Source organism: Haemaphysalis longicornis, unplaced genomic scaffold (assembly GCF_048455015.1).
Source record: "Haemaphysalis longicornis isolate Haplotype H1 unplaced genomic scaffold, Haemaphysalis longicornis Haplotype H1 scaffold_3, whole genome shotgun sequence".
Lineage (NCBI taxonomy): Eukaryota > Metazoa > Arthropoda > Arachnida > Ixodida > Ixodidae > Haemaphysalis > Haemaphysalis longicornis.
In genome coordinates, this window is record NW_027526335.1 from 149,994,193 (window position 1) to 150,017,926 (window position 23,734).

Sequence of the window (23,734 nt, forward strand, 5' to 3'; positions counted from 1 at the left end):
GTTTTGTTGTGATGGAGTCACGCCATCTCTGAGGGAGTGGTGCCTCTTCCGTCTGTGGTTCAACCTGCCATCCTATATTGTGTAGGACGGCTCTTCCGTGTTCTGTCCTGCTCAGACGAACTCTCTGGTTGGACAAGTGTGCTTCGATGAGTTCGTCCGTGGTGTTGAGGGTGCCCATTTCCATCAATCTTTTCGTTGACGAGTACATTGGCAGACCCATGGCTATCTTGGTGGCTTTACGCATCGCCGTGTCCAGCGCTTCCTTGTCCGCCTTCGTTAGCCGGAGGTACGGGGCGGAGTAGGTTACGCGGGACACGACGAACGCCTGCACTAGCCGCAGTGCGTCTTCTTCTTTCAGACCGCGGTTGCGGTTCGCAACTCTACGTATCATACTTGCGATCTGTTCAGTCGAGTGCTTGATCTTGGTGACGGCGGCCGAGGCTTTTCCGTCTCCCCTGAGTAACAGGCCCAGGATCCGAATCTGTTCAGTCGGTGATTTGCGTGCCGTCGATGGTGACGGCAGATGACTGCATGCTGGCAGGGTGATGGATGACGGCATGCTGGTAGACGTCGGTACGGCGGTAGCTGACGGCATGCGTCGGTAGCTGACGGCAATGGTAGCGTCGATGCTGGCAGGTTGAGTGACGGTATGATGGCAGATATGCGAAATTGCACAAAAATGATCACGACATGAAAAGGAAAGGTGGTATGCAATGCTAATTAAAAACTGGTTTCATTTCTTGCGAATAAATTTATGAAATAAGATTTGCAGCAAATAAGTAAGCTTGCCTATGCGTTTTGCTCGGTCCATTCATGTCGTGATCATTTTTCTGCTATCCTGCTACAATGCTCTGAAAACTTATCAACCATTTTATGAGAGCTTAGAGGTGTGTGCTGGGGTGCTTAAAAATATTACACAAAACAAACTTGGTTTTAACGTTGAATATATTATCATTAAATATCAAATATGGTGACTATCTTCGAACAGGTGGGCAGCTGAAAAGAAAAAAAAACTGAGTTACACACTAAAGCTTATACAATCCAGATCAACTCAAAACAAATGTATAGTCACATTTCACATACCTCCTTAAACATTCTGAGATGGTCACTCCGATGTGGTCCCTTGCTTCTGCCCTTCCTCTTTGGAATAAAAATAGAAAGCCCGCAGAAAAAGAACATTTTCAACAAATTAAGTGGAAACCATCCTGCTAGGACTCCCTTCAGGTCATGGAAGGGTGCTCTTGACCGGCACTGCTCTAAAAGGCATCGAATGGTGGCAATGCCTTTCCCGGGAAAGGATTTTAGTAAGATGCAAGCGTGCATGCATGCAACCGAGAATTTCAAGAGAACATGCGTTAGCAGCAGGTGGGAAAGAAGCAAAACACCCTCGTCTAGAAGAATTCTATGCTCGAAGCGCAGCCAGCGAATACCAGGCGAAAAAAAATGTAGCTTCAGGCGAGTGTGTTGAAGGTTAGGAACACGTTAAATTGAAAAGTGAAGAAGGCCAGATGACAGTAACCTGGTTGGATGCATTGAAGCGACGAAAAGAAACGCACACAGTCTTGAGATGAAAGTGCAGACTAAACGAACGCTTGCAAAAACTTCAGCAAACTTGCGATGAATTTAGAGAAAGTTCAATACTATGGGGACAACCGAGCTGTGCAAGCACTAAAGACCCTTTCAGAAGCCGCACAAGAAGGAGAACGGGTGTGCCAAATTTGCCATGGAACAGATTATCAATAGTGATAAGGCGCGCTGACTAGACAGGAACCCACGTTGCGGCAAAGTATTGTGGAAGGCGACTTCTTGTAAAGGATACGAGCATGTGAGGGGCAAAAAACTGCTGAAGCTGCGTGTCAAAGCACACTAAAAATCTTGTCGGACCTTCTGCAAGAGACTCGAGTAATAAACCTAATAAAGGAACGTCTTCAAGTGGAGGGACAAAGCTTGCGGTCACTAAAAGAACCATACTGCAGCCTGATTACTGACGAAATGTAAATACAGGAAAAAGTAATTTATGGCTGCCAAGTCGACATATTTTTGGCCTTGATATAAGCTGTGAACCTTGAACAGGTGGTGCCACTGAATTAGCCAGCAGGCTCCTTTGGTTTGTCTTGCGGGGGCTTTCCGCTGCTGACGTTATCCCCTTAGGGTATTTTTTTACCGGGAACAGGAAGCATGACCGGCTCCGTAACCTCAATTTTAGTGTGCTCAACTGTGTAAGAGGTGGGGTTCTTCATTATCCGTATTGTCACAGACAGCCACCAGACAAACAGCGCCATGTTTCTAGGCATGTCGGTTGACAACACACTACAACATCAGCATGTTTTGCTACATCCAGCGCGGCAAAATGACCAATCGTTCCTTTCATCTGACCAAACCACCTCATTAAGAACCTTAGAACAAATTTTCCAGAGAGAGAGAGGGGGATGTTTGATGGAATGCAGAAAGTTAGGGACTGTTTTGTTCTCAAGGCCCTCTTAAAGATCCAATAAAACTTGTAACTTGTGAACTCAGTTTGGCTCCTAAGCTGATCACACATTGAGCCGAACCTGGAAAAAATTAAGCTGTCCCACGCCACCTTGATATTTTCGCCTGTCGTCATCAGCAGCCCGAAGTTCCTTCAGAAAAAGCCCAAAGGTCACGAACACGCTACAGAATCAAAAATTCCAGTAAAACAAGCTGAATAGTGCACTGCCATGTTAAGGACCATGCATCTACTCCACGTAAATATGTGATTGCAGCCTGTTCAGCAAGGTGTCTCAAGTGAAGCATGACGAAGCGCAATAACACAACAGCCGAACCAAGAACTGTAGCGCGGATGGCTGATTGTGTGGCCGCTTTCCGAATTGACGCCCCCGCATCACCGATAGCGTGCACCACAGGCGACGCGGCGGAGGAAAAAAGAGCTATCGTTCTCACAGGCGGAGAGGAGCATTCAGCGGGCTGCACCAAAAGGGGGATATCAAGCAGCTGTGTCACTTCTAAATGTTGCATCATGTGCATCCTAGTTCTCTTTTTTACTAAGAACTCCGACCTTCGTGCTTGTGTTTCAGCAGTTCAATGTACAATGGCAGCAAAGGTTCATGTTAAACAATACATAAAGACGTTAAATACAATACATCCAAATTCACTGATTCCAAACTCCGAGAGCAATGAATTGCTGAAATGAAGATGCCGACCAGCATATATATACAGTGCTATTGGAAGACCAAAGCACTGCACTCTCGGTCAAATTAGGCAAGTTCTGGTAACTGAATTTCACAGTGCAGGTCATAGCATTGCACTACAATTGTATAGAACTAGGTGCTCACCTATTGTAACCAACCTGAAAAACAGCCAGTGACATCTGATGAGAGGTCCATCCAGATAGGTCCATTCACCAAGTAGGGCATGCCAGCTGATCTTCACTGCAAGGTGTAACAGTCAGTAGCCTGCAAGATAGAAGTGAGTGGCAAACAACAAGCAAGTTGCATTAGCCTTAATCCTTCAAAGTTCTAAATGCGATATTAAGGTGTCGAGCAAGGTGTTCTTCACACTCCAAGCGAAAATATGAGAACGTTAAAATACCACATTACCTGGATGTAAGGATGGCCGAAGGGACTATCACAGCATAGTGACAATGTCAACGATCAAGCTTCTAACTCAATTCTCTCTTTGGAAGTAGATGCCGTTCATTATGACCAGGTCATGTATGCTTAAAAAGGTGCCGAGATGAGCTCTCTCATTGCTATACGGCAAATTGCTTCCACGATTCTGTGACAAAGCGCAGACCTAAATGATGATAACGTTGCCTTAACAATTAGGGAGTGCCTAGCGTTCCGTCCAGCCGGAATGCTAAAAACTGGTAAAGTTCCGTCCAGACTGAACGCCAAATCAAAACCAGCCAATTAGCCGCCATTTCTCATTCTGGGATTTGGTGTAGTGGTTCCGCGGCTGACTACGAACGTTGTAGGCCCTGGTTCGATTCTCGCACCGTTTTTTTTTTTTGTGTGTGTATGGCCGTGGTTAGCGTTTTGTAATAGCAACTTCCCGCCCGCTTTACAATTCACGCGATGAGAGCAGTAGGTCTTGGTTTTTTACTCAAGCGGCCGAGCCGCTCCCGCTCGCTGGAGCCAAGGCCGACGTAGCCATCGCCAGTTACACCCGATCTCCTCTAATTATTACCAGTAATTAATAATTAACAGTGACTCTGGCTAGTCAGTGAGCCGAAGCGGTTTGGCCGGTTAGGTATAAATCAAGACCGACTGCTCTCGCTGAAATATTGTGAAGCGGGCGTCGGGTGGCGACTTGGAGATCTGTCCAGATTGAGCTAGAGTTAGTCCGATCATCTGTAATTATTAATAATGATTAATAATTATCAGTGATTCTGGCTAGTCAGTGAGCGGTAGCGGTTTGGCCGGATGGGTAAAAATCAAGGAAGACTGCTCTCAATGCGAATTGTGTCTCCTCCGGACGGAACTTTAGTGACAGTTGCCGTTCCGTCTAGACGGAACGCTATACACAGACTAACAATTCTGCCAAAGGAGGCTGGAAAGGCTGTGATGAACTGCTGAACAACAATACAAGTTAAGCAATTTTTGTTGTTTCTAAAGTCTCTTCTAGGTGATTGCAGCTTAAACCAGGTTCAATTCTCCTCCCCACGCAGTGCTTGAAGCCCACATGATGTGTCGGTGCATGTTATCACCTGGTACCGTCAATATCATGGCAACAATTTTTTTCCTTCAAAACATGAATCTAATTAGTCCTTAATAATGGCCGCGATGTCTTAGGGAAGAAGAGGGAACCAGATTTAGGGTTGTGCTCACATTGACATCAAACCCATTGAAACGATTTTCAAAAATGACACACATTGGTATAGGCCGCAAAATTTGAAACATGACAATAATGCATTACTGCCAATAATGACAATAGCCAGTGCTTAAAAAATTATTGCGATGAGAAAGAGGTTATCCTCTTCTGAAAAATTAAGAAAAAACTTTCAGTGTGATCTAACCATCTAGAAAAGGCTGTTCTCCCATCTATTCTCTAGCGGCACATTTTCTAGAACTATATTTATTTACATCAAGTTGTGTTTTTAACAGAGTGTATTCTTTGCTGTACAGTTATGTACACAAGCTACTAGAAAGAGACCTTCGGCCTTAACCAGTCCAGAGGAGACCCACTTTTTTTTTTTTGAAGCATTTGCTTTTGTGCGGGGTGCACTCATCCACAGAATGAGAGCCCAATACAAAATTTAACTGAGCAACACGCGTGGCCGCGAATTATTCGGAGACGGTAGTGAATGTTGCAGTGCTTAAACGCTCCCCATGCTCGGCCAGCATTGCTTATGCCTCTGCACCAGACGCACGATACGCATGTAGTTTCGGCGTGGTAGCAAATTCGGGTTGAATGAACGTTTTTGGTGCTACTGATACACATGCACAAACATATATGCGATTATCGAACGATTGGAACACTCAAACATTCACTGCACATGCGGGGCTTGCGGGTGTGACGCCAATTTCAGCCATCTTACCCTCAATCTGAACGCAGAGAGCCTTGTTTGTACCAGTACACTTTACTGAGTGACCGCTTTGAAAAATGACAATCCCTGCAGTGCAGTGTAGACTGCTATGTGCCTCGGCAAAAGTTACCTAAAGCGTACCATTCCAGTCCAGGTACGAAAAATGATGCGAAGAACAATTTGCAATTCTTTAAAAAAAACTACCCACAAAAATTAAAAAAAAAACGCGAACTCAACCTGGAGCGGTCGACCGCGCGTATTGGCGATCGGTTGTTGCGAGCAACAAAGCGTTTAGCCAACGTAGCAGTATGATCCTACTTCGCTCAACAAAAAGCCTACAAACGGCACAAATAGGGCTCTTGGATTTACAGACTCGAATTCACCGCGGATATTCCGCCGGAGTCCGATGATTCCCCGAAGCCATAAGGATACACAAGAAAATCGAATGCCTGACTGCTTTCAGGGAATCGGCGGTGAGTCCGGGACTGTAAATCGAACAGCCCTACTGTTTCTAGTCCCGCACGCAATATCCGCGGTCGAAAGGCAGATCTACGTAAGCCTCAAAATCAGTCGCTGTCAAAAAACATTAGGGCTAACCGACGACGCAAACGTCTAACACGGAACGGAAGAACCCTGCCCTGTTAAATACACAAGTAAAGTGCAAAAAGTTGACTAGTCACTTACCTTAAATCACAGGCGACATATCTTCGTCGAAACAATAATCCGATGTCTTCAAAACAACCACAACAAATCCACTCGATAAGCGCGTGCAACTCCACCGTCTCGGCGGCAAGCTTTTCTTTCCTCCATGGCGGCCAGGAAGAAAGGAATGCGGCGGCGTGATGGCGTGGCGATGTTGCTGGATGGAGCAGTGGAGTACTGAGGCCGGGGTTTCGGTTTTGGCTGTGCCTTGGTGTTTTCGTAACGCAGTTCATACACGGCGCGAACTGAACAAAATGCGTGGAAACAAATTCTGGCTTGAACATAGACACATAAAGCAATGTAAATAGAAAGATAAGGTTGCCATACCCAGCAAAAAGTTGAGCTTGTTGGGCTATCCTGTATATGAGCGATTGAGTTGTGGAATAAACCTCCTACATCACTTTGGGGGAAATCACTTTTGGTTAAAAACTACCAAGAACAGGCACATTTTTTGTTTAAAAAAAATCATATCGTGCTGTCAGCAAAAAAAAAAAGAACCAGACCACCGGAGGATCGAACCACCAACCTTTCCAACAAAAAACGAGCGCGTTACCACTGCATCACCGCCACAATCGCCATTTATGCCCGAACAAGTGCCATTTATTTGGTTTGTCAATCTAAATCGCCCACGAATGCACAAATATTGTGAGTTATGTTTACTGCTTCTCGTATATAACCCATTCCGGCAGTCATACCGCTTCTTGGGCACGCACCAGTCTCCAAAACGAGGCTCACCTTGAGACGTGTAGCCAGCTATCTCAACCTAAAAGAGATATCGCACATCCCCGTTCTCCCCGACGTAAGCCAACGTAGCTATGAGTGAAATGGCATGCGCGCCCGGAATTAAAATTATGTTGTGTAATAATACCGTGCTTGGATCTGTCTCAAGGCAGCTGATTACAACTAAGGAGGATCGGCGAAGCGCTAGACCCGTAGTCTGCCGCGTGCAATTTAAGCCATGCCACGGACGGTTCTGTCCATGGCTCAGCGCAGCTAAAATGAACACGTACGGTTTGACGGTTTGACCCTGTCGCAGCGAAAAAAAGCTGCCCATGTTTTCAACGTAAGGGTCGGCACTGCCATCCTTACACCAAAAACGGCGAATAAAGGGCATACAGTTTCATACCAGCCCTCCAAGTTCTGGCTTAAAAACAAGAAGCGCTCATCAAAGTAGCTTTTCTCTAATATGCCAAGTTTTCAGCAGCACCTTATCAAAAATGCAGTTATTGTTTTTTCTTCTCGAAATTCCCAATGCCACCACTATGTTTCTGTTATTATATCAGTCCTTCGCTATCGAATGAATTTTGGCTTGCTGCCAGCATTCGTTCGGAAAATGCCTTTCCATCATCAATACACCAGTCAAGCTTGCCGTCACGCGAACATCTGCCGTCATCGCGCAGCGTGCGTGCCAAGTTTTCGGCAACACCTTTTCAAAAAGGCAGCTTTTATAATTTTCTCGCAACGGTCAATGCCAAAGCTATGTTTCTGTTATTACAGGCGCTTCGCTCTCGTATAAGTTTTGGCTTTCTGCCGTCATTCATTCAGAAAATGCCTTTTCATCGTCAATTCAGCAGTCAAGCTTGACTTCACGCCAACATCTGCCGCTATTGCGCCGCAAGCCTGCCAGCATGGAGGAAGGTGCTGGAAGGTGCTGAAAGGTGCTGGCAGGCATGCCATCATGCCTGCCAGCACCTTCCAGCGTCTCCTTCCAGCAGCTTCCATTAGAGTTTCTTACGTGCATCAAGCTTTCTAAGGCGAACATCAAACGCAATCAACCTTTCCAGCAATGAATCTTGATGGTTGGTTGATGGAATTTTCAACAGGGTAGTGTCTCGGGCTCTGGGTAGTCGGCGCAGGTGGGGGACTCCCGGCGACCTTGGTGGTGCAAGTGCGCTCCCGCGTTGCAGCAATTAGATGTGCTCGGAAGGCCCAAGCAGAGGCGGATATCCCGGCGATGATCCACCTCCAGCTCCTTTCATCGGCGCGGCTTGACTTTCACTAAAGGCAGAGCATAGAGGACGGTGGACGACGCCATCCCATAGAACACCCACAGGGCCACGGTGTGTGCAGCCCTGTCCATGCGCCAGCAACCTCCGCACGCCCTGGTGGACCATCGTTGTGCGTTCCCGGAGTGCCTTCACCACACGTAGCCAGGACAACTGGCAGTCGACCAGGAGCCCCTGATACTTGGTGCTGGTGCACCACAAAAGAGCCTGGCCGTGCAAGGTGGGCGGCGGTGTCATCTTGCGTGCCCTGTAGCCCCTCGTGTGGAAGATCATGCCCGGCGTTTTCGTCTCGGACAGCTGCAGGCCACGGCTTGTCAGGAATGTGGCGACTGCCCACAGCACCCCCTGGAGACACGCCTTCACCTTGGAGAGTAGTCTCGTTAGTCCGTGCGCCAAGATGGTGATTTCGTCAGCATAGACTGCCATCGCCACTGGAAATGCAAGCCCAGCTGGGATGCAGTCCGGGAGTGGGGCCAGGACGAGGTTCAAAAGGAACGGGCTGAGCACACTCGCCGGGGGAACGCCAGAGCTGACGTCTCTTGGTCTGCGCGTTGCTCGCCCCCCCCCCCCCCTGGCTCGTAGGGTCCGGTTAGTGAACTCCCTCACGTAACTCCGGAGGTGCCCCGAAACACCCATGCTGTCCAGGACCTCCAGGATGGCTGTGTGGCATAGACACCACATCTCCCAGGGAGTCAGCCGTACAGCGGTGGCACCTCAAGCCGCTTTGCTGCTCTTTTAAGACGCACCGACGATCAGCAATCCACTGGAGCAATCACTGGACCACGTTGCAGCCTTCTGCAAGGACAAACAGGTGTGGTCACCGCGGTGGCGGCCCTACCGCACAGCAGTGCCCTGCCTCTACCCCACGCTGCACCAACTGCAGTGGCCTACTGCGCCAGTTGTAGCCACCTCCTGCCACCCAGGGACGCTAGCAGCAGCAGCAGCCTGCAGCTACCCAGGGACGCCAACAGCAGCCACGCAAGCCGGCCGGGCGCCCCCCTGCCAAGCCGTCCGCCCAACCAATGGTGGAGCAGCTGCCTGCAGCTTCAGCCGGAACCGATCAGGACCAGTTAGTACCCATCCTTCTAGTCCTGGTGCACAGCCTGGTGGGTCACCTCCTACTGAGGACCCCGCATGGCTGGAGGCAACTGCTGCCCTGGCACACCTGCGCCCCCCCGCAGTGGAGGAAACTTACATCACCCCGATCCCTTTCCTTTCGCATTGTTTGAGGATAATGAGGATGATGATGTTGCTTTCGATGTATTTGATGGTACTCACAATTGCAGATTAGCCCGTGCTAAATCATTGGCTGTATTCCTATTGGAACTTAGAAGAATAATTTATTTTTCAGAAGAAAGTAAAAGAAGCCGTCTTTTTTATTTTGTTGCTCTTTGCTGTATTAAAAAAATGCATATACTCTACTAAAATAAAACGAGCTTATGCTGTTTCTGCAGCTATTACGCCTAAAATATTCGTTCAGGCCTTCTTACACGTCTCAAACAAATGTTTCAGGTTTACTGGCACAATTCATTCACTTTCTCAGCCCGCAGCAGGTGAGTATCTATAAATAGCCACACAAGTGCAGGGACCGTAACAGCAGTTTAGCCCATTACGATTTCGATGTCTGTGGTAAGTTGCTTGTGACATCACTCGACATCCCCCCCCCGCAACTACCTCCCAACTCGACACCTTGATACACAGCCTTTTCGGGTTCCCGAGTTGGCCTACTGGTGCAACAAACGGTAAGGTAGCACACCAGTGTTTCCGCGGTGGGACCACGTCGAAGTCCAGGCACCCGCGCAGGGTCACTCTCGCTTCGTAGTAGCTCAATTACAAGTAGTTACCAACTTTCCCAGTGCGAGGGCGCCCCACGTGCAATCCTATGGTAATGGGCGTTTTTGTTTTTTTTAATTTGCAACATAATGCCCGTTGGCATAAAAATAACCACACCATCCTGTCCCACATCTCCCCATCTCTGTTCCCCTACAATTGCCCACAGTGTGACATCCCACTCTCAACTTGCCACCTAGTATACCCCTGTCCCCACCACCCTCACCCCATCCCATCCCCATCCCCTGAGCAGTGGGAGTCTGCGCTGAACAGCTCGGCGCCGGAGCGTCAACTCGCGCTGGTGCAACGAGCCACGGATGCAGCGCAGGCCCGCGGCCTCCTGGACGAAGGAGGCTGACCACACCCCTTTCCCTACCCCTTGAGCTCAGTAAAGAACGTTTTTCACCACCACCACAGTCAGAGATGGGCACCCGTCTCTAGGAAAAAGGCAAGAAGGGAGCAGTGGTGAGGTCCCCAGAGCCACCGCTGGAGGTCGAGGGAGGGGTCTTCCAGAATGGAAGCCTGTACCTCTCAGGTGTCGCTTTCTACAACTATGATGTGCGTTCGCTTAAGACGCAGTTCGTGGTCCCTTCCTGAAACGCACTTCGCGCCACCAACGCAGAGGCTCACCATAGCTGCCCTCGAGAGAACTCATGACTGAGCGCTGCCTCAGCGCCATCGCACTGTTGCTACGCCCAAATAACGCATTAAGGAGTACCGTAATCGCAAACCAATTTTTTTCGTAACTTGACCTTACGTTGAACGTAACCTTACATTCCCGGTTCTGTAGGATGCGATTAACTCTTTATATTCAATTACGTCAGAAGTAACTTCAGGTATTTCATGTTACAGTGGACGTAACTTGAAGCATTTGGGTAGAGTTACATTGTACATAACTTTAATTTTAATTTAAGGTTCCATAAACCGTAACACTAGACAAAGTGTTGCTTTAATCTTGCCTCTTACTCTTTTAACCCAGTATTTTTCTATTTGCTCTCACAAAAGCCTTTTTTCGTTTTTCTCGTTCCACTTTGTGTACGTTCGGGTATTTGCTTGTTACGTTCCATCAGATCTCTATAGACAAAAAGGAAGCCTGACGTCTCTAGTAAATGATCTCATGATGGCTCGTCACACGCAGAGAGATTCAGGCACAGAGTGCAAAAGTAAAACGCGCTCACACCAACAATCGTGAACAAAGAATTGTGAGCCTGATTCGGAAAGCTGGAAAATTGGGCACAGCAGATAACACACGATCCAAAAACAGAAAAAGAAATTGGCTCCAATCCACGCTGTGAAGGTGGTTGGAAAGCAACGCTTTAAACGACACCCACAACAATTGCCCATGCGACGTCAATTGAAATCACACACGTGGCCCTACAAGGAGTGAAACCATAGATTCCGGCAGCCGTTACCTGGAATTCGCGGGAGCGCCGTCCCGAACGCAGCCGCAGCGTCGGCCACGGCCAGGCTAGAGCGGCGGACGCCGCCGCTGTAGCCCGGCCGTTAGTCGGGAGAGAGAAAGCGGAGACGAGCGTCTTTCAAAGGGAAGACAGCGGATCCTAGCCATCCTGATGTGCTAGCTCGGGGCTACGCCACCGCGCGACACAAGCGCGGACACTGAAACAATTCGCATTGTGAGCTTAGTGACTCCCATTTGTACCGATTTAAACTAGTTAGTTTAGTAAGATTGAGAATTGCGAGAAAGCTGAGGGAACTTTTATAATCGCTATTTATTAGTACCAGTTGCTACTTTCGCCTTTTCTAATACCTCTTGAAACACAACCGAATTGGTAATCATGAATTTCGAAAACAGAGTCCCATTCGTGGCAAGCAGTGCGAAAAGGTAGCGTTTCTCTAGCAGCCAGATACTTTCGCGCGGGTAGTGCTGGGTAAATTCGCGGTGCCATCTCTAGTGTGCTCCGTGAGTGAAACCCTCCGACCCCTCTCCCTTCCCCCGCCGCCGACGCTTTAGGAGTTTGTAGTTCCGCATGCCACGAAAGAACCATTGGCTGGTAGAGCGAGAAAGCTTTGCTTTGAAATCAAACGTCTATTGGTGGTCTTAAAGATAAATCGTGGGAATATTTTATAACAGCATTATGGGTAGTTATGAAACTTTTTATGATCATGGTAAACTAGTGATGAAGAGAGTGTTTGGATCTTTCACCGAACCTGGCCCCGGCTTCGCTTGTTTCGTCCTGCATACGCAAGGAAGCACCGCCCTTCGAAGTTGGGCACGAACATCCCAGATGAACGCGTGAAAACCGCTGTTATTTACATTCTGAAAAAAAAGCAAGTTCGACTCCCTGTTCTTGTAGTTTAAAATAGACGACGAATTGCTACCTTCGAGTAAAGTTGGCACGCAAACAGAGCAGCGATTTGCTCAGGAAAAACTTTGAAAACCCGCATTTATCGATGTACCATTTTTTGGCAGCATTTCGCGAGGCTTCAAAGTACGCACACAGAATTGAGAGTAAGCTCACCTATATCTTTCCTTCGTCCTGACTTGATCGAAGATTTCATTGAATAAAGGATTTACTGAACTTAGTGACGGAAAGGATTCACTGAACTTAATGACGGACTTTAATCGATACGTTGATACACAAAGTATTTGCCAATACACGTCAGTGGGTGTGTGCGACTCTCAGCAATGTCGATGTGCACAACAGTACGGTTAAGTAGCTTAAAATGCGGGGGTAAAAGCATCATAATCATCTTTTTGTGTGTGTGTGTGTACCTCTCTATTCCCCCGTATGGATGGGGAGAGGTTCTTTGCAGTGCGTTCCACATGGGTCTCCTTTGCGCAAAGGAGACCCATGTGGAAGGGGAGCGCGATCTGGTTCGCAGCATCCGCGCAGTGATTCGGAAAACGTTCTTTCTATCTCACCTGCAGGGTGTTCCCACAGCGGGCGCGGTTTTCCCCACATGGGTCTCCTTTGCGCAAAGGAGACCCATGTGGAACGTACTGCAAAGAACCTCTCCCGGATGGATGAGGATGCCTGCCCAATCTTCTTCTTTGGTGGGGTTTTTTGGCGCAGGGGCATCTAAGGCCAAGAGCGCCATTGCTATGATCAGGTAAAAATGTGTTGATGAAATGAGTGCAAATAGTGCATAAAATTACTTCAGTGTAAAGGGCCAGATCCAAAAGATGAGTGAGGAGCACGATGAGGCATGGAATGAGCTAACGGTGTATAGGGCCATGGTTAACAGTACACTACGGATGAACAAGGTAATAAGGTGGACGAGAATGCTGCTTTCTAAAGCAAACCTGTTTAAAAAAACCTATATCATTAAGGTACTCTAAAACTCTGCTGAAATCGAACACAGGGCAATCTGATAAAAACATTGCAATGTGCCGTGGCATATTCTTACGGTACAGCCTGCCCAATCGCCCTTGTTGGGCGCGCGTATAGGCCGAAAATTTCAGAGCACTATCGTTACACCTACTTATCTACCAAGCAACACCAAACATATTGCCAGGCAAGTTGCAGATACAGTTTGAACATGTTACATCTGAAAGCGTAACATTATGGCTAGACTCCAGGTGGCAAATCCCTCATTCCCTTTTTCCCACTGAACCTAAGCTGTTCGGCTGCGGCGCAAAATGCGTAGTAGCAGCAGCTACCCCTCTACTAAAGCTTCATTTCACGTCCGTAAAATCCAGAAAGGAGCGTCGAGAGGGTTCTCGCAAGACCTTTTCTCGCAGCGGCATAAGAAAATTTATGTTGAAGGCGTCCCCGACTAAGTGCCTGCGTGCGCCATAATTTTATCCACCAGATTTTGCAAGCGCAAACGCATGCAAGCAAGCCACTGCTCGACGGAAACTATTGCAATCTGCGTACTAGCTCATGGGATGATCCGCCAATATGATGACCACCTTCGCGAAGTTTGATAGATTGGCCGCCGTAAAACCATTCGGGCGTTTCGTTTTTCTTTTCAGGAGGCCGCGCGCAGTCTGGTTAAGCAATCGTCATCGCCGCAAGCAGCTGCAAGAGTCCCGCAATCAGTTACGATGTTTTAGTGCTATCAGCCTACGCTTGCGTTAGCTCTACACTGTCGCCGCAAGTGCGGCGTCTCTGGCTCGTCGCGTCGAGTGACCTCTCTCTCTTCACTTGGGGTCTTCGATTTCTACGTGACCAGCCATGGCTGAGGGTAAGCTGTCAAGATACGCCGACCGCGTAGCTTCCTCCTTGGCGGGTTTGCTTTTTTAACCAGAGACAAGGTCTGACATTCTTGCCAGGACTGCAAACGTGAGCTTGCCAGGAATTCTCCTTGACAAAATGTTCCGAAAATATCCCACGCGTTGCAGATTAATCTGTATGACTGCGGCTTTCGCTTACTTGTAACTTTACGGAGTAAAACATCCTAGTAAAAATATGATTCACGTGGTGTGGCGGAATGAACTGTACTACTACGGAAACAGTGAGGAGCTTTCTGTTTTGTGGTAATGTGTACTGCAATATTTTGTACAAACGATATATGAATAGCGATCAATGTAAAACACCACCTCCCCTTGAAGCCATGCTCACTTCAAAAATAACTTCTTTCTTTAGCCAAATACAATAAAACCAGATGGTTCGCAATTTGATCTGAGCGGAAACATTTGTTTTTGCGGTTACAACTGGCTCCGCTACGTGTGTGCACAGGATATGGTATCCCAACCGTCAATTTGCGGCGCTATAAACTATATTACACAGCGTCATTGTGGCGTAGAGGTAAGAAAAATGAATTTTTATGGAGCTGGTTTCATGTTACGACAAGCAAACGTTAGCGAAGGTGTTTAATACGACTTCGACTGGTGTACACAGAGGCGAACAGACGGGTGACTCCAGCTACAGCGAACACGGTTTATTACCACTCATCGTTTTCTTCTTCTTCCTTCTCCAGCCGCGCGGTAGCAGCGCCGCAGCGGCCGGCCGTACAACATCTCCTTCCGAAATAAACGAGGCTATGTAGGTTCTCCTTTCGAAAGAACAGAGGCTATGTAATTTTTCGGCGGGATGGTGCAGCGACCGCTTCGGGTGTGGCCATGCGATGTGTCTTGGCAATGCGTCACTGCACCGGCTTCTTCTTGTGCTTGCTCCACAGGTGGCGTAAACTCTTGCATTCGTGGCAAGGGTACCAAGTGAGTGCGGTTGCGACGCACAACGCTATCCCCAGTGTCCACGATGTAAGACCTTGGTTCAGAGGCGGTGTCCACTACCTTGTCTTTCTTCTGCATGTCGCTCACCCAAACCTCTTCGCCGTTCAGAAGATCAACTAGATCCCGGACGCCGTGACGACTGTTGTATTATTCGCGTTGGTCCTCCCGGCTTTCTGTTTCGAACTTCCGGACTGCGAGGGTATCGGGCGTTGCAGGAAGTAATGCTCTGGTTGCCTCAGATAAGTTGGTGCGCAAGCGGTGACCCATGAGGAGTTGGGAAGGGTTGTACGCGCTCTTTAATGGTGTAGTCCTGTAGGCCAGCAAGGTAATATACAGGTCCTGCGTCTTGGACATACATGTATTGATGATCTTGACGGCAGCTTCCGCCAATCCATTGCTCTGTGGGTAGTGGGGACTGGAGGTTATGTTTTGAAAACCATAGTCTCGCGCAAAGTCTGCGAACTCGGATCCTCTTACGCGGGAAAACTGCGGGCCGTTGTCTGAGACAACTACCTCAGGAATCCCATGGCGTGCAAAGACTGACTTGCAATGGTTGATCACCTCAGCTGCAGTAAGCTTGTTCAGCAGCGCGATTTCAGGGTACCTGGAGTAGTAGTCGACGATTATCAACCACCATTTGTTGCTTTGGTAGAACAGGTCCATAGCCACCAGCTGCCAGGGCCTTTCCGGGAAAGGTGTAGGTTGAAGCGGCATTTTCTGTCTAAACACCGTAGAGCGCTGCAGGCAAGACAAAGGACGAAGGTGACACGGACGAGCGCTACGCCAACACACATGGGATGGTGAGAATTTCAGGCATAAATCCCAAAACTTCAGGAGGTCCTGTTGAGGCACCTCGGGAGTAACCTCAAGTGGCCTGAGGCATTCTTTAAAAATCCCTAGAGTGCTTGCCACGTCCTGATGAAAGGCTCCCACGTTACTCTTCAGTACCACCAAAAAATCGTCGACATAGCGAAACACTTTTATCACACATGTGCCTTCCAACTTGTCTGCAACAATCCTGTCTAAATGGTCCATGACGAGGTTACTTAGTGCCGGAGCAACGCAGGACCCAATACACACCCCTTTCTTCTGTATGTAAATACCCCCATTCCATTGCACATACGTTGACTTCAGGTACAAATCCAACAGCTCCAAAAACCCCAGGTTCAGGGGTTTTTGGAGCAGCTCCAGACAGGCTGGCTTGATTGGAACGTTTGCCGTGAGCTGCCTGACAAAGGCATCTATTTCCTCAACCAGCTCACGGGATTCTGCGGATGGGACGGTGGATTGGAGCGGTGAGCGAGAGAGAGCATCGGCAGCCAAAAGCTCCTTGCCAGGTACGTAGGTCACGATGTAACTGTAACGCATCATGCGCATGCGAAGTCTCTGTAGCCTTGGTGTGAGGTCATCAAGATTCTTCGAGTTGAAAATAGGCACGAGAGGCTTGTGGTCAGTTTCTAGGAGAAAGTGCTTTCCAACGAGGTAGTCAGAGAATTTCTCGCATCCCCACACAAGTGCAAGCGCCTCTTTCTCGATCTGTGCGTAGCGCTTTTCAGTGTCTGTCAAAAGTCCAGATGCGTAAGCGATTACTGCATAGTCCCCTGTTGTCTGCCGCTGGCGAAGAACGGCGCCGAGTCCGAAAGAGGAAGCATCTGCTGTGACTACTGTCTCTTTTGCGAGGTCGTAGACGGCAAGAACTGCTCTACTAGACAGAAGCTTCTTCCCGTTGTCGAACGCTACTTGTTGCGGCGCACTCCAAAAAAACTCATGTTTTTTCGACAGCAGCAGCGTGAGGGGCTGCAAGATGTCTGCGAGATTCGGAACGAACCGAGCAAGATATGTGGCCATACCAAGTATCCTCTGTAGCTCTGTTCTGTTTGTGGGTGGTGTCATTTGCGTAACTGCTGTGATTTTGGACTCATCAGGCCTGATACCTTGCTGTCCAATCTTGTGTCCCAGGTATGTCAATTCTGCAGCGCAGAACGTGCGTTTGCTCTCGTTGAGTGTTACGCCAGCTTCCGCGAGCCTCCGCAGTACTTGACGAAGAGACTCGTTGTGCTCCTCTCGTGTGGCTCCCCATACAAGGATGTCGTCCATGTGACATATGACACGACTCATACCTTGCAGGATGGTAGCCATCTGCCTCTGGAACAGTTCTGGCGCCGAGGCGATACCAAATGGGAGCCGGTTAAACTTGAACCTTCCAAATGGCGTTATGAACGTCGTAAACTCCTTGCTCTCTTCCGCGAGCTAAATTTGCCAAAATCCGGAGTTGGCGTCCAGCTTTGAAAACACTTTCGCCCTAGAGAGAAGCCCAAGTGTGTGTTCAACATATGGAATCGGATGCCATTCTCGGAGAACAAAGCGGTTGAGCTCTGTGAAATCAACGCGAATTCGCGCGTCTCCTGAGGGCTTGGGCACGACCACCATTGGTGCGCACCATTTGGTTGGCTCTTCGACTGGAGAGATGACTCCTGTTTTGTCCATCCGTTGGAGTTCTCGTTTAGTCTTCTCATACAACAGAATGGGAACTCGTCGGGGCGAGCTCAACGCAAATGGCTTGGCTCCGTCTTGAAGACGAATTTGGTGTTCTCCCTGGATAGCTCCGAGACCGGTGAAGAGGGACGGAAATTTCTGTTCAGGCTTGATGGCACGCTGAACGTTGTTGATGCAGGTTATTAGCTGCAGTTCTTCAATAGCAGGCTTTCCAAGAAGTGGACAACGCACTTCGTCAAGAACGTAGATATCTTGAGTTGTCTGGCGACCTTGGTACGATAGCTGCAACCGGGCGACTCCCTGTATTGCCAATGATCTCCCATCAGGCCCGTGGAGCGGTCGGCGTGGTTTAGAGAGAACTGGCCTTCGCTCGAGTTGTCTAAACGTTTCAGGTGGTATCACCGTCTCGTCAGCGCCCGTGTCAATCTTGAATTTCAGGGGACGCCCTTGCACTATTACGGTTGCTTCCCAGTTTTTTGTCGATGAAGAGCTCACCGTGCCCAGGAATCCACTTTCGGTTTCGGTTTCGGTTCCATCTTAAGCTTGAACTGCGTCTACGCGTTTGGAAAGACAAACAGCTGCGTAGTGGCCCTTCTTCAGGCACGACTTGCATTTCTCATTCCGTGCTGGGCAAGCAGATCGTGGGTGACTTTCTCGCCCGCGGTTTAATACGACTTCAACTGGTGTACACAGAGGCGAACAGACGGGTGACTCCAGCTACAGCGAACACGGTTTATTACCACTCAGCGTTTTCTTCTTCTTCCTTCTCCAGCCGCGCGGTAGCAGCGCCGCGGCGGCCGGCCGTACAACAGAAGGACAAAGTTAAAACTTATTTAGACCACATAGAATATGCTCCTACGACGCGCGGGCTGACTTTTCGTATTAGACTCGAAGAAGGTGCAGTGCGGTGGAAATGATTTTTCAGGGCAACACACAGATACCGCTTCAAAGAACTGCTCATAACGCGGGTTGGTAGCATGGGCTACAAATATCCGCGCCAGTTTATAGTAAACTGTGCTGGTGCTGCAGTGACGCAGCTTGACGGCGTCCGCTACTGTAAAAAACTTGCATTGATTTCGGGAGTGCATTACTGGCCATTGAGAGCGAAAAGTCTTATACGCTACTTGGTGAACAAACACCGGCTTTGCGCAAAAATGACAACACATACAGCAAGGATGGGATGAGCGCAATAAAAAAACACAGAACGAGCGAGGCTGTTAGCGCTCGTTCCTTCCTTCCTGTATGTGTTGTCATTTTCGCGCAAAGCCCGTTTTTATTCACCGAGATGCACCTACTCGCCAAACAACAAGTTGTTATACGCTACACCTTTCAAGGTCATTCATCGCGTCGCGATAACCTTTAGCCGCCGGTGGGCAAGGTGCGTCTTGTTTTGGGGGTGGAGCAACTTAAGACCTCGCTTTGTTCGTGGCTTGTCTCTTGGCGCCCGTGTACACAGTGTTGCGCATGCGCGAGCAGCGTTGGATTGAATTGGATTTGGATTAGACTGGATCAAATCGAATTGTATAGGATTGGATTGCATTGGAATTGGGTACACACATGCGTTGTCACTCATTTGCATGCGCGAGTAGGCAACGCCGCGGGTGATTTACGGTACGAACGATCCCCAGTGCTTCGGCCACTCGTTATGATTCACTTCGTGGAAATGCGTGAATTTTTCTGTGGAAGCTGTGCATTTCTCGTCGCTCCGCTTGCTCCCCAGAGATTAGCCGCTGCGGAACCAGGTGACTAGGCGACGGTGAAATGTCTGCTTCGCGTGCGCCTTATCACCCAGGGGTGGCCGGGCAGTCTCGACTTGTGGTTCAGTGCAACCGAACCACGTGACTAGGTGATATACAGGTGATGACTAGGTGACATACAAGACACTGGGCTGACCAAGTTTGCAGTAGGGAAGACGAATGAAAACGACGATTCACGCACACGTAAGCGCTGCTTTTCCAGCTCTTGGATCTTTAATATCGCCATCGATGTAAAACTGGCTCGGCTCTCCCTGCTTGCCGTTAAGCGCAACCGAAATGATGCATCCAAGCAACCAGTGCATATAGCTAGACGGTAGGCGTCGAAATATCAGGCACAGGCAAATTTCACGAAACACTGTCGGCGTTGTCTTTGCTTTCGATCGTCGTAACAACGTTTGGAAGTGTTAAACCTGAGGCAATTTTTAAGTGCAGAGCACTTTAGGAACTCGCCTTGTTGTCATAGCGCGCTCACTGGACCCAAGTAGAGCCACACGGCGTTCCGTCGTGGCGGCTGTCGTCGCAGCCTAACCCAGAGGCTTCGAAAGCCAGGTGGTTTATATAGTCATAAGCGTTCGAAACTCGCGAACCTCTGGCGCTTGTCATACATATCACTGTTGTTTAGCGCAAAGAAACTATAGGTACATTTGAGGCAAAATATACGTAATTAGCCGGCATCGTTCACGTTCATTCAGTTAGGAACGCTCGTTGGGTTGGTTTTTACGATAGTAAGCGGAAAAAAAGTGGCGGTGCGAAGCCGCCACGTGCGGGAGGAAAAGCCAGCACAAAAAGAACACAACTCCTGCTAGCTCAGTTTGAGAAAGGGGCGGGCGAGCACTGCGGAGACGGGAAAAGTGAATTGCATTGGGTGAAAGCAGTGAACGGATGATGGCGCTACAGCCCATTATGGCGAATTACTGCTCTGCACTTCCGACAGCTTTCGCTTTGAGTGGAATGGCTTTAATGCTTTTTTTTTTTTACTTTGGATGGGCATGGCGTTCCAATTCCGCCTTTATGTAAACAGAATGGCCTCAGGCCTTTGGAGCTTTGAATGTTTTTAAAAGTTTGAAGCGCTATATCTGCAATGAAGTAAATTGCAATGTTTTGTGCTTGTACGTTCTTTTTGGGCCCAGTGTGTTGTCCCGAAAGAAATACCGTTTGGCTTCGCGCGAAATAATTTTGTTTCGGTTCAGTTTCGCTTTGACGAAATTAAACACTGAACCAGTCAGAAGGAAATATTATAACTAAATCCGAAACAAATTCAAAGGAACCGTCACTAAAAATACAAATCTGGGTTATTCAAAGGTGGCTTTGCCCCAATAGCAATGATGTCGATCTAAATGGCACCCTTGAACAATTCGGCTAGATGATCGGGGAATTAAAAGAAGTTGCCGTTCAGCAGGCACTTTCTTGCTCAGCACTTATGAGGTCACAGGGACAAAATCACGTGATTGGCGGCCACCGACCGTAGCCACCGCTAAAAATAAGGTCTGTAAGAATTATTGGGGCTTTCAGTCTTGTTTTACTGCACCTATTCATTGCTAATATGAAGTTAACGCTCTGATAACTGTTTTCCACATTACGCCACCGCTTACGTCGGAAAGAGTAAAATCCAAAGTTTTCTTTTTTCAGTTATTATTACCTTTTGGACAAAACAACGCTCTTCGCGGCAGTAGTAGCGTAGAGAGAGAGTTGCCAAAGGCTATTTCTTTCAAATAAACCAAGTCGAGGTTTATATTGCTTTAATGTTTGCTGTGACACTCCATGCCGAGCTAGAAAGTAGACACGGCAGGGGAGTAGCACCGACATTGAACTTGAGCGAATATAGAGCTGCCTATACGCCCAGGAAACGAAAATCCCAAGAGCATTTTTATACCAGTGACGATCTACAAAATGGAGTGCAAAATTTACGACAGTTGTCTACAAAGGCGTAATGGTTTTTTAGCGACGTTTCACCATTTTGCTTCATCACTTTGTTTGGTGACATTGCGCCAAGAGCGATGTAAGCAGTTTTTCATTACGGTCGGCTTCACCTCTTTACAGAAATGTTCGATGGGACACTTTGCCTAGGGTAATGTAACCAGCTATATCACAGTCTCAAAGCACCATGTACCACTCTCCAACCCCAGTAATTATAACATGCAATAAATAAGCACTTCTGGGCGTGGGTCCCTTATATGCGGTGCAGCATTCTGGTGGCCGGCCTTGAAATGCATGTTTTTTTATTATTATACGGGGTTCTTCGTCAACCAGCGAGTGGGTGACTTCTCCCTCACATTGGCCAGGGAACGCATGAAAACATGTCATCAGATGTTGTGTCCTACCGCCTAAACACACACAAATGTCCTTCACATGATAAATCCCTCAACAAAATACACAAGCCACCTGCAGGCAGCTCCAAATTAAAAAAATACACCTGGGCCATCTCCGCTAGCGTGAAACTTGGGGAAGGGCGAAGCATGCCGTGTGTAAGTGTATTCATGGCGCCTTTGCGTTTTTGCCAACGGAGAAGAAACCGTCGGGAGGTGGAGGTATACAGCTTTGCTGCAAACGTCTCGCGTCTTTGAAGCACGAATCGTTCCAGCGCGAGACGACAACGAGTGACATGGTGTTTTTTTTAGTACGCATTACGTTCTAGCGTGAGGCGTTAGAGTGTCCCGGTGTTTTAGTATCGTGACTACATGAGACGACGGTTACGACGACGACATCAGACGCCGGCAGCCCGAGTCCCTAAGGCATTTTGCCCCGTATAATACAATTTATATTCCCTTTAAATCATGAATAATTTATCCAGGAGCTTTGTCGTTTGTCCGTAAATGCTTATAAATTCTTATTTTCCAAAATCTGCTCCTATATGAGCACTCTATAGCCTCAAGCTTCGCTTTCGAGTGCAGTTTGATATCGTTATATCGGGCACTTCGGAAATCTATGGGGTGAAACTTGATCCTCTAGTTCATTCAACATCCGGAAAACAACTGCTGGCAGCGGTGAAGTGGGATCCTTATCCTCAGCGACTAGAGGCAGAACCTTTATTTTAAAACCTGGAAATATTTAGTTTACTATAGCTTCCACAATTTCCACAGTGATTCTTACACTAGGTTACTCGTACTCTCCAAACAGATTTTCTCAAACACGTGCAGTTGCATCCTTGTTCCTAGAAGCATGCTTACACCCAACTCGTCTCAACGCAACGGTTGAGCATTGAGCACGCCTTTGTTGGAAGATCACGCCTATATTGAAGAACAAACGGCGAAATGTCCCTGCGCAGCTACATTCCTTAACCTTAAAATTCACACTGCTGGCTGGCTCTAAAACACGCTTTTTAATCAACAATCTGTTTAGTTGTTAAGAAACTTTTGAAAAATGCCCTTCAAGTGCATGAAAGTGCACTCGGCAGTGTGCGGACTTTTTGCTTGTGCAAGTAGGCTAACATCAATGAGAAATATGCCAGAGTTTGACCACATGGTCTTTTTGTAAGAACATTCTAATTTCTTTAAATCGTTTTGTCGTGTTTTTTGTCGTGTAGTAATTTAATCACGTGAGCCAGACACAAGGTAACCTTTTTTTGTATCAGTTTTACAAGCTCTCAATATCCTTTTTCAAGTCTGTTTCACAATATGCGACACTCGAGCAAGCGAAAGTGGCAGGTGAACATGAATAGCAGTGCGCTTGTTCAATTAAGGCAATGTGTCCCTATTATTTATGAAATTATATGGGCAACTGATCGGCAATGTTCAACTGTTAGCATCTTGGTGCCATATTAAACACTGACATTATTGGTTTCCCATTTCAGCAGTTTTAGGGGCAACTTATCGGCTATGTTCAATTGCTAGCATCTTGGTGTCATATTAAACCCTAACATTGTTATTTTTCCCGTCGCAAATGCCGGCAGCAAACATCTTGGTTGAAATTATTTGCATTCGTGTAAAAATGTATAATGTGGTAAAGGCTATATTTGTGGTAAAGGAGGCCTAAAACGTGGTTTCGCCTGCCTGTTTAGGCGCTTAAACTCGCTTTTTAAGGCACAGCCCTTTGGCGGCCGTCTTTGGGCTGAGCCCCGTCGTCGACGTAACCGAGTGAACGATGGCGAGACCGACGAGTGAAAGAAAAAAAAACGAACGATGAAAGAAAGCAAAGGAGGAGAGTGTCAGGAAAATGCGAGTGGAGCGCGGTTCGCTGTGGCTGCGCAAGCCAGCGCTCTCCGAAAGTGTGTGGTGGGGGAGGGCAAGGGCACGAAGCGTTCGACGGCGCGACGTTTGGCGAAAACGTGAGGGGGGTGTGCGCGTGTCTATGATGTGCG

General features: G+C 48.0%; 1 long non-coding RNA gene across 1 annotated transcript; it reads right to left on the reverse strand.

The window, feature by feature from the left end:
- Positions 1-927: 927 nt before the first annotated feature.
- Positions 928-1,154, reverse strand: LOC144173460 (uncharacterized). Its single transcript, XR_013323280.1, has 2 exons — positions 1,084-1,154; positions 928-996 (listed from the first exon to the last, which is right to left on the reverse strand). It is a non-coding gene; the product is annotated as an uncharacterized LOC144173460 (long non-coding RNA).
- Between the last annotated feature and the right edge of the window lie 22,580 nt (positions 1,155-23,734).